The sequence below is a fragment of the Eutrigla gurnardus genome, assembly GCF_963514095.1.
Source record: "Eutrigla gurnardus genome assembly, chromosome: 13".
NCBI classification, from domain to species: domain Eukaryota; kingdom Metazoa; phylum Chordata; class Actinopteri; order Perciformes; family Triglidae; genus Eutrigla; species Eutrigla gurnardus.
In genome coordinates, this window is record NC_139936.1 from 18766822 (window position 1) to 18777846 (window position 11025).

Sequence of the window (11025 nt, forward strand, 5' to 3'; positions counted from 1 at the left end):
TCTGACTTGCTTGGGCAGACGTTGTTTGGTGTCACCCGCTGATTTGCATAATTTAAATATCTAGCCCGCTGAATCTTCCAATCCGGCCCCGGTTCAGCACCATGGACAGTGCACTGCAGACCTGCAGCATTTGTTTTCATCCAAACTTTGCAAACGTGGTCGGGATTTGTAGAAGACATCTATGGTGCTCACTAGCCTATGCTGTTCCTATAAATAAATGCATCTCTGTGCAGAGCGGGATATAGGCTGTGAAAAAGTGATCCCAAGTCCCCGCTTTCCCGCTAAGCAGAGGGAGAGAGAAATTACACAGAATACAGATGTTTCAAAGTAATAAAATATCAAAAAATATCAACAAGAAACGACTCTAATCAATTCCATAATTCAAAGTAGATTTTTACTGAACGAAAAAATGAAGATCAGTTAGGCTTTATTCAGTCACTTCACAGAAACACAGATGAAAACAGCCCAGCAAAACATTATGGTGACGGCGCACCAGAAACACATGGTTAAAAGTTAACACACTCTAGGCTACTAATGTTGTACTAATGTCTACCCGCATGATTTCCGGCATGATTTCGCATGCTCTCATGCTCTCTCTTTTCTGATATATAGATATAGATATAGATATAAATAAACAACATTTATTTCCCACATATTTATGGAAACACACAGAAAATTATGAAATTATTTTTAAATGTTATACAGCTGTTCTTTGAGGGGAAATAATCAAGGCTCTAACTATGAAAAAAATATATTATTTACGTTATGCAGATAATGCACTCGCCTGGTATGTGTGTCATGAAAACTGTGTGTCTGTGTGTGTGTGTGTGTGTGTGTGTGTGTGTGTGTGTGTGTGTGTGTGTGTGTGTGTGTGTGTGAGTGTGTGTGAATCTGACTAACTGGCTTAACCACAGCACAGCAGAAAGTAGGACTAACTTCTGTTCAGTTAACATGATTTGACTCGTGAGTGGTGGCACTGGAGTCCTAGCAGTAGCGTACAGTGCCTTGAAAAAGTATTCATACCCCTTGAACTTTTTCACATTTTGTCACTCTACAACCACAAACTTAAATGTATTTTATTGAGATTTTATGTGATAGACCAACACAAAGTAACACATAATTGTGAAGTGGAACGAAAATGATACATGGTTTACAAAAATGTAAGCAAATAAAAATCTGAAAAGTGTGGTGTGCATTTGTATTCAGCCCCCTCTACTCTGACACCCCTAAATAACATGCAGTGCAATCAGTTGCCTTCAGAAGTCACCTAATTAGTTAATAGAGTCCACCTGTGTGTAATTTAGTATCAGTATAAATACAACTGTTCTGTGAAGGCCTCAGTGCTTTGTTAGAGAACACTAGTCAACAAAAAGCATCATGAAGACCAAGGAACTCACCAGACAGGTCAGGGAAAAAGTTGTGGAGAAGTTTAAAGCAGGGTTAGGTTATAAAAAACTATCCAAAGCTTTGAACATCTCAAGGAGCACTGTTCAATCCATCATCCAAAAATGGAAGAAGTATGCCACAACTGCTAACCTACCAAGACATGGCCGTCCACCTAAACTGACAGACTGAGCGAGGAGAGCACTGGTGAGAGAAGCTGCCAAGAGGCCCATGGTCACTCTGGAGGAGTTGCAGAAATCCACAGCTCAGGTGGGAGAATCTGTCCACAGGACAACTATAAGTCGTGAACTCCACAAATCTGGCCTTTATGGAAGAGTAGCAAGAACAAAGCCATTGTTGAAAATCAGACATAAGAAGTCCCGTTTGCAATTTGCCACAAGCCATGTTGGGGACACAGCAAACATGTGGAAGAAGGTGCTCTGGTCAGATGAGACCAAAGTAGAACTTTTTGGCCTGAATGCAAAGCACTATGTGTGGCGGAAAAGTAACACTGCTCATCACCCTGAACACACCATCCCCACTGTGAAACATGGTGGTGGCAGCCTCATGCTGTGGGGATGCTTTTCTTCAGCAGGGACAGGGAAGCTGGTCAGAGTTGATGGGAGGATGGATGGAGCTAAATACAGGGCAATCCTGGAAGAAAACCTGTTGGAGGCTGCAAAAGACTTGAGACTGGGAAGGAGATTCACCTTCCAGCAAGACAATGACCCTAAACATACAGCCAGGGCTACAATGGAATGGTTTAAAACAAAGAATATTCATGTGTTAGAATGGCCCGGTCAAAGTCCAGACCTAAATCCCATTGAGCATCTGTGGCAAGACTTGAAAGTTCCTGTTCACAGACGCTCTCCATCCAATCTGGCTGAGCTTGAGCTATTTTGCAAAGAAGAATGGGCAAAAATGTCAGTCTCTAGATGTGCAAAGCTGGTAGAGACATACCCCAAAAGACTTGCAGCTGTAATTGCAGCGAAAGGTGGCTCTACAAAGTATTGACACAGGGGGGCTGAATACAAATGCACACCACACTTTTCAGATTTTTATTTGCTTACATTTTTGTTAACCATGTATCATTTTCGTTCCACTTCACAATTATGTGTTACTTTGTGTTGGTCTATCACATAAAATCTCAATAAAATACATTTAAGTTTGTGGTTGTAGAGTGACAAAATGTGAAAAAGTTCAAGGGGTATGAATACTTTTTCAAGGCACTGTACCTCCTGTTGGGAAGATACATCGTCTACCGCTTCCATCCATTGTCTACCGCTTATCCTTACTTAACATTCATTATCAATAATTATGATATCATATTGGGTGGGTTGTGGTGGCTGGTTTGGATTATTGGGTGGGTTGCTGAAAGGACACGGCAGACACGTTTTAACATGTGAAACAACCCTAGTGATATTTGTACACGTGCAAGAAAGATTTGTTTTAGTGAAATGGCTTTCAATATGCTAATAGTGGAGGATCAACTTTGTTTTTAAAGCCATTCCAGTTTCATTTGTGTTCATGAAGTTGCAGGATTTCATCCAGTGACTCAGCTAAAATCAAAGAGGAACATTTTTTTAATTGGATTATCTATGTTTACTTTAAATTTAAAGACAGCTTCTCATTTGTAAATATTTCCAAAAATGTTGTTTGCCTTTGTAACAGATGTAGTTGGGCATGAAAGGACCCAAGGACTTGTTTTCCAGCATTTTTTCTCTGCAGAAGGCAGTAATACACATGAATTGCCTTTTGTTCCTTCTCTGCACCTCTGTTCCATCAACATGCAAGGCAGCAGTGTCTAACCTCAAAATACATTATACCTTTTTTAATATTACCGTATGTTCTAAGAGCTATTTAAATTGGCAGGATATCATTGAAACTCAACAACAAATCTCCTCAAAACCATGACGAGATATTCAAAGGGAGAACAGCGACCTCTTTTGGTCAAATTAAATCAGTACGTGGATGAGAGTGACTAAACAGATAAAAAGATGGCAGGAATGTTCCACAAGGATGAATACTGTTGTACATCATGTGATAACTTATTTACTTCATGTATTTTGGTCCATGCATCCCCAGAGTGAACAAGAATTGGATTTGTTGTGTTGACTCGTTGAGACAGTCTCTCAAGCGGATTAAAGAGAGAACACACATTTTTCTCATTGTCCATCCAGTCGACTGTGTCTCCAGTCTCTTTCCCAGTGTTTGGCTAATTTTGACATTTGGAATGCTAAGTGGTAAGATCTTGGACCTGGTAATCCTATTCCCCCTTTCTCCCTAAGGGGCACATCATTTACTCAATTTGATTCATGCTTTATTCCCTTCCCAGAGGAAATGTTTCACTATATTATCATACCTCCTAAAAATGTCACGTATTGCTAATTTTAGAACTTAAAACCTTGTAACTTGCCTGCGTTCATTTGTACTCTCCAAAAGTAATAGCTTGTTAATAATAATTTGGAAGCTAACTTTGACGACCAACAAGATTGTTTGCCTGTAGCACATAGGCCTACCTCTGGTAAACCACTACTCACCTACTAATACTCTCTTTTGTTTCATTTCCTTCCTGAGAGGCTGCTGAGCCCCTCACACGTTGGAGGGTTTCATCCCCACTCCAAAATACCACTAATACAAAGCAAAATTACTTACTGGACTAAAGTGAGCTCCTGCAGCGGTTCACAGACTGCAGCCAAGACAAGAAAGTTGGCTGAATAGGGGACACTAGTCTGAAACAAGGCGAGGAGTTTGGCCAACAATGACGCAGTCTGCATCTGATCCTAGCTGGATTCGAACCGGTGAATACCGGGCCTGAGTATCCTGCGCGTGCGCATTGTGCATTTATGCCTAAGCACCCGCTCTAACCACTTGGCCATCGGCCAATTCCACTCCACGGTGTGAAAAAAAGGGGACACATGAAAATGATCACTGCCCAAACCCGCTGATCTGGAAATCGCATGATAGATGATCACGTGACAAAGTTATCCTCCAAATTGATTGTTTTAAAAAGGGACATACATTTCTTTTGTAGCACTTTGACATTTTTCAGTAAACATAAAGTGCATTACAAATAAAATGTATTATTATTATTATGATTATTATTACTCCTGAACTGAACTGCGTGCAGTGGTGTATAGTGCTGTCGCCGCAGCAAGAGGAGCCGGTTGGAGTCCCGGTTTGGGTTTCTTCTTCTGTGTGTACCTCTGGTGCTCTCCCTGTGTTAGCGTGGGTTCTCTCCGGTTCTATGCAGGCTTCTCTCCGGTTCTATGCAGGCTTCCTCCTCCCACAGTCCCAAGACGTGCAGGATGGGGATAGGTTCATTGGTGACCAGTGTTGGGAGTAACGCGTTACAAAAGTAACGCATTACTGTAATGCGTTACTTTTTGCTGTAACGCGGGAATGTAAGGCATTACAAAAAAAGTTGGTAATATTTAACTCGGTACAATTCTCAGTAATGCGTGTTACAATGCATTTTTAACCCGAAATCAATTGGTGTGTTGTTTTTATACAAAAAACGAGGGCAGCAGCAGAGTCGGACTCTACGTTCGCGAGATGGGCATACGCTCATTATTTTTAATACGTCAGAGACAAGGATACAAAGAACATTCTAGTTACATAAATCAGGGATAGAAATGTAAAAAGGGTTGTGTATCCTGTCATGACTTTTTTTTACAATCTACAGTAGTAGGCTCTAGCTCTATTGATTTCAATATGAATACCTAAAGTTACTGTATTTCTATTATAAAATGTATTGCACCATGAGCTATAACTGCAACATTATATTGTACTTTTGTTAGCCTTAAGCCTAGCTCAGTCATTATGCCATACCACATCACCTCCTGTAATGAGCTGCATTCAACACAAGAAGATATTGAGAACACAAATCCATATTTCCTTTTATTTTGGTGAAAAGTAATACAAAAGTAATGTAAAAGTAGTGTAATGCCTTACAATTCAAAGCAGGGGCGTCAATTGGCTATGGCAAGGTATGGCAGCTGCCACACCTTGGCTCCAGGGGAAATATGTAAATATTCGTTTTTTTTAATACATTTATGGAATTACTCTGTGTCAATTTGTATTGATTAATCTATTATTTAATACATATCAATTAACTACAAGTGAAAATCAGAACAACACAATCGGTTTCTCTAGATATTATCTTTCCCAACACTTGTATCCCCCCTCCATATCTTGAAATGTGGTATCTCCCAGCCCCCCCTGACGAGACGACGGAGGTCAGAGCTGGGTCATTATTGTTATCACGTTTTTGTTTTGCTAAGCTAATAAACTAAAATGAAAAGGAAGCAGATAACTTTAGAATCTTTTTTATATAAAAAAAAAAAGAGTCAGGTGATTGGTCCAATGTTTCCCCAGCAGGGGAGGGAGGAGGACCAGGTAGTGAAGGCAGGATTCAGGCTGTTAACGAGGCTGTTAGCCACTCAGCACCCTCTTCTCCCTCCCTCCCTCCCTCCCTCTCCTCTTTGCATTTGGACTTTAACAGTTTTAAGTTGACCTGGTATGCTCACGTGATATTGTTGCAATTACATAGTGAATGAAGTGAACAGAATGAGTGAAATTGTGTTTGTCAGAAAGGCTATTACTGCTCTCTAACCCTGCCGCTGGATGCGTAACGGCGCATTTGAATGAATTGATTGATTAACGTGCGTAGTTAAGTGTTTGTGTCCATAGTTATGTTAGCGGGATGTGAGTGAGACTGCATTTGAAAAAGTTCACATTTTCCTAACCACACAGATAAGCTACACAGCAGACTTGTCACTTTTGTTATGATTATTTGCTGGGCATGTATATTGATGGATACTGTAGTTAAGTCATGTGACTAGTAACCTTGCCATACCTTAGCTTTGGCTGAATTGACGCCACTGATTCAAAGACAGTAATATTGTAATGTAACTAATTACTTTGAAATGACAGTAACAAGTAATAAATAATGCATTACGCTTTTGAAGTAACTTGCCCAACACTGTTGGTGACTCTCAAATGTCCGTAGGTGTGAACCTGAGTGTGAATGGTTGTCTGTCTCTACATGTCGGCCCTGTGATAAACTGGTGACCTGTCCAGGGTGTACCCCGCCTTTGCCCAATGTCAGCTGGGATCGGCACAGCCAGAGCTAGAGAATATTCAGTGGGGTAGCCAGGGTGAGACCAGAGGTCATTTTGGGGTGGCACATAGATCTAAAAATGAAAGAAGGCATCTTGAAAATGCGGGAATATTTAAAGGCATGTACGCGCTATAACTCTACAGCAGAATAATAATATAGACAGTGGCGTTATTGTCAGATATACTTTTACTTGATCAATTTATTGCAGTGACCTATGAGTTCATTTTTTTTCATCAAAACATCAATAGAGACTCAGAGACAGTTTTGTAATTTATTTTTAAAATTCAAATCTGATTCATTCAATCAATCAAATAATCATTTCTGACTCATTTTGTCAGTCTGATTTCTAAAGGCCTTGCATGTATATATTGAACTCAGATTCTAAGAATAAGCGCAGGTTGGTCTCAGCTTTTGCGGTCCGCTTCAAAAAGTCGGCCTTCTGCTCTAACATGGCAAAAAGTCAAAGTGCAGTGCATTTATCACAACATAACTGACACAATTGCAAATACATCACAGTGTTGATGTGCGTCGGTTTGATACGTCCCAGGTTTCTTGCTGCAGTAGAGAAAAGTTCCACCTCTAAAAAGAAACGTAGTTCCGTGCAAGAAAAAAAAGTCTCAAAAATGCAAAGAGGACCAGGGCATGGGGCCGGGATTCAGTGTAGGGTGGTGCCGGCCACCCCTGGCCACCATCCAGATCCGCGGTTGCTGCGACCGCAAGCAACCTGCGACCACAACCCATGGCATGCTTTGTCATATGGACTTATTGCCTCATCTTTGCAGGTCTTCAGAAAGCTCAGTCCCGGACCTAAAATGACCAGGAAGTGGTTTGTAGACACATGACTTTAGTTGCCGACTTTGAACGACACCACAGACATAGATAGTTATAACCACAGCCTTTATTGAATGTTAGCTAAACCCCATAGTTCCCAGGCATGGATATTTTAGAAATAAGTAATAAAAATAGCTAACAAATGTTAGGGCATTACATTCATTCAATTGATTCAGCATTTAATTCTTTCAACTCATTCAAATTTTATTTTTCATTAGAGTTGAAGATTTGAGCCTGTAAAACCGAAAGCCCACCTCATTCCTGCTACACTGAACACAGAATGCTGCTGAGCTGTTTTTATTTCATGACTGGAACAAAGCAGATATAGTTTTATAAACCAGGCTGCTTGAAGTCATACGTGCTTAAAGTCATACTTCAACCGAGAAATAGTGACGGTGACAGGGAGTAAATGCACAAGACAGTTAGAATAAAAGCATGCAATGTTAAAATCAGGGAATATAAAGTAGGCTTAATCCATCAACAGTGTCAAATATAAAAGCACACTTAAAATGGTCCTTTCTGCTCTGTGATTAACGCTCTGTGGTAATATGGTCCCAGGCAGTGTTTTAGTATTTGGTTCAATGGATTCATAGGCATAACTGTGCATTTTACTGCTGTAGATGTTTGAGGTTGTCCTGATTTAACTCCAAACTGTTTACTCTACAGCAATGCTGCAACTTTTTTTTTTTTCATCATCACATGCAACTTTTCGTGAGCTTCAGAAAAACAGCATTGCATTGCATATATATATATATATGTGTTTTGTATCGATCCAAGAGTGGCTTCGCATGCTTTGTTTAGTTTAAAAAAAAACAAGTGAATACAGGATTTAATATGTTTCACCAGACATGAAGTGTAGAATTTGAGAGTAAAAGTAGCTCTTAATGATGTTCTTTCTATTCATCTGCAGACATTTAAACTCCACATTTATGCTCTACAGTTTAAATTCTGATTTTAGATTTAGTTTAAAAAAAACAAAAAAAAAAAACGTTGTTTAGTTTTAATAATACTCTCAACGTCTTTGTTTTGGACAATGTGGAAAAAAATGAGGTCCCCGACTTTGCCAGTCTCAGAACGACATTGATCATGTGTACCACACCGAGTATGAGCACACCAACTAGAATGGTGATCTCACAGACAGGGTAGTTTGCAGGATGATCAATTTCATCAGCTCTTATGGGCTCAATCAACGACGCAACGACGCATTGGACTGAGGCCTTTGATGATGGATGGTTAACCACCAGTGTCAGCGACGCAGAGTCAGCGCACTCACTAATCGTAACCCTGCTCCTACGTCACCTTTACCACCGCAGCTGACTGAGACCTGAGCTGATATACGTTCGATGGGACCTATTAATAACTCTGCGTTCTCACGCGGTATTTATACCCCTCCGATGTGCAGTCCGTTTGACTCAGGGTGCGCAATTTTCTCCACCTGCCATTTCCATTTGTGATACATTCTTCCTCTCAAGGACTCTTGCCAGATAAAGTTTCAGCTCTAAAATCGCTTTACTTTTCAAATTATCGGCTTTTTTATGATAAACGCTGACGATGACGCTGCCGCTTGGGATTATGGGTAACCGCTTATAACGCTAAGTAAAACGACTGTATTAAAATTGCACATGAAAGATCCATAAAAAAGGCACGTTCAACAGTTGTATGGCGATTGCTCAGGTGGGCTGAAAGCTTTGTCACATTCATGAGAGCCACGGCAGCTATGTACCATCGTTTAGTAGTATTGTCTGCTGGAAACAACAGCAATCACATAGTTTGGTCGTGTTGTTATGATTTAAATGTCGCTCATGGAATCGAATCCTCATCAAAACTGCCAAGGGGCCGAAGAAAATTAGCTGCAATACCATTGTCAGCCACAGCAGAGAGTCCAAGGGCTGGTGGCGCTGTTTCAATATGTAGGCTGCTGGCGAGGGAGACGGTCAAAGAGGTGTTTATGTATGAGTGCGTCCACTTCAGCGGGAAAGGTGTCGGGAAATGAATTGTGATAGTCATCAACTACTTTCAAGGATGTTTCCTGAACCACTCCTGAACGAATGTTGCTGTATTACAGGAGCATCATCTTACAATGCTCCATAAACACATCCAAGGGCGCAGTGGCGCCGCCAGGATTCAATTTCAATGTACGCACAGAAACGGCAAATACAACAACAAATGGGAAAATACTTTTTTAAGACAAAATCTAATGTTTTCAGTATCAGTGAAATCAGTAGTGTATATCATGGTGATAGGCCCCGGTGCAAATATTTTTTTAGTGCCCAGCACTCCACGCGCACGCACACACACGCTTGGACACACACGCACAGTACGGTATGATAACTCTCCCGGGCCGGGGAGAGAGACATGCATCGGCTCGGCCCACAGTGCTCAGCAGCAGAGAGGTGACGAGACTAGAGCCGAGCTGTATTGTGTAGTGGAGAGGGGCCAACACACGCTATGCGCAATTGCGCACACACGCGCGATCGTCTCAAATGCGGCTGCGTCTCTCCAGGTCACTGTGTGAGAGAAAGAAAAGCTCTGACTTGCTTGGGCAGACGTTGTTTGGTGTCACCCGCTGATTTGCATCATTTAAATATCTAGCCCGCTGAATCTTCCAATCCGGCCCCGGTTCAGCACCATGGACAGTGCACTGCAGACCTGCAGCATTTGTTTTCATCCAAACTTTGCAAACGTGGTCGGGATTTGTAGAAGACATCTATGGTGCTCACTAGCCTATGCTGTTCCTATAAATAAATGCATCTCTGTGCAGAGCGGGATATAGGCTGTGAAAAAGTGATCCCAAGTCCCCGCTTTCCCGCTAAGCAGAGGGAGAGAGAAATTACACAGAATACAGATGTTTAAAAGTAATAAAATATCAAAAAATATCAACAAGAAACGACTCTAATCAATTCCATAATTCAAAGTAGATTTTTACTCAACGAAAAAATGAAGATCAGTTAGGCTTTATTCAGTCACTTCACAGAAACACAGATGAAAACAGCCCAGCAAAACATTATGGTGACGGCGCACCAGAAACACATGGTTAAAAGTTAACACACTCTAGGCTACTAATGTTCCTGTCTATTTGAAATAAAGCCTACGCCTCCCTGTCACGTCGAACTCCCGCAGAATGGCCTCAGAATCGATAGGAATATCACGATGAATGTTCAACAGGGCAAGTCCACTCAGTCTCTTGTCTGTCATGGTGTTCCGGAGGTATGTTTTCAAGCGACGCAAACAGCTGAATGAACGCTTAGCACTGGCAGTGGACACGGGCATTGTTAGGAGGACCTTCATGACAGTATGCACATTAGGATAGAAGTGTGCAGTTAGTCTCAGAACTTGGAGAATGTCACACTCTCTGGTGACAGGTGTGTCATCCTTCGGCCTGTTGTGCTGCCTCCATAGATTCAGCTCCACGTCTGCAGTGTCAGCACTGGGCATCAACGCACCATACTCCTCCTTTATCTCCATCCATAAACTGTCTGTCAGCAGTGGCAGTTTGTCAGGGAGAAGGTACTGGGCTTTAAGACGTGGCAATGCAAGGCATACTCTGTCTCTCACTTCTGTGGTCAGGTGGTCGATGAACGGCAAGAAAATGGTCCTTTTCCAGTAGGCTACTCTTGTGGGTTTTCTGCAGGTGTGTTAGACCTGTGAGCTTGTTTTTTGGCGATGCGCGGCAGTGATGGGACGACTTC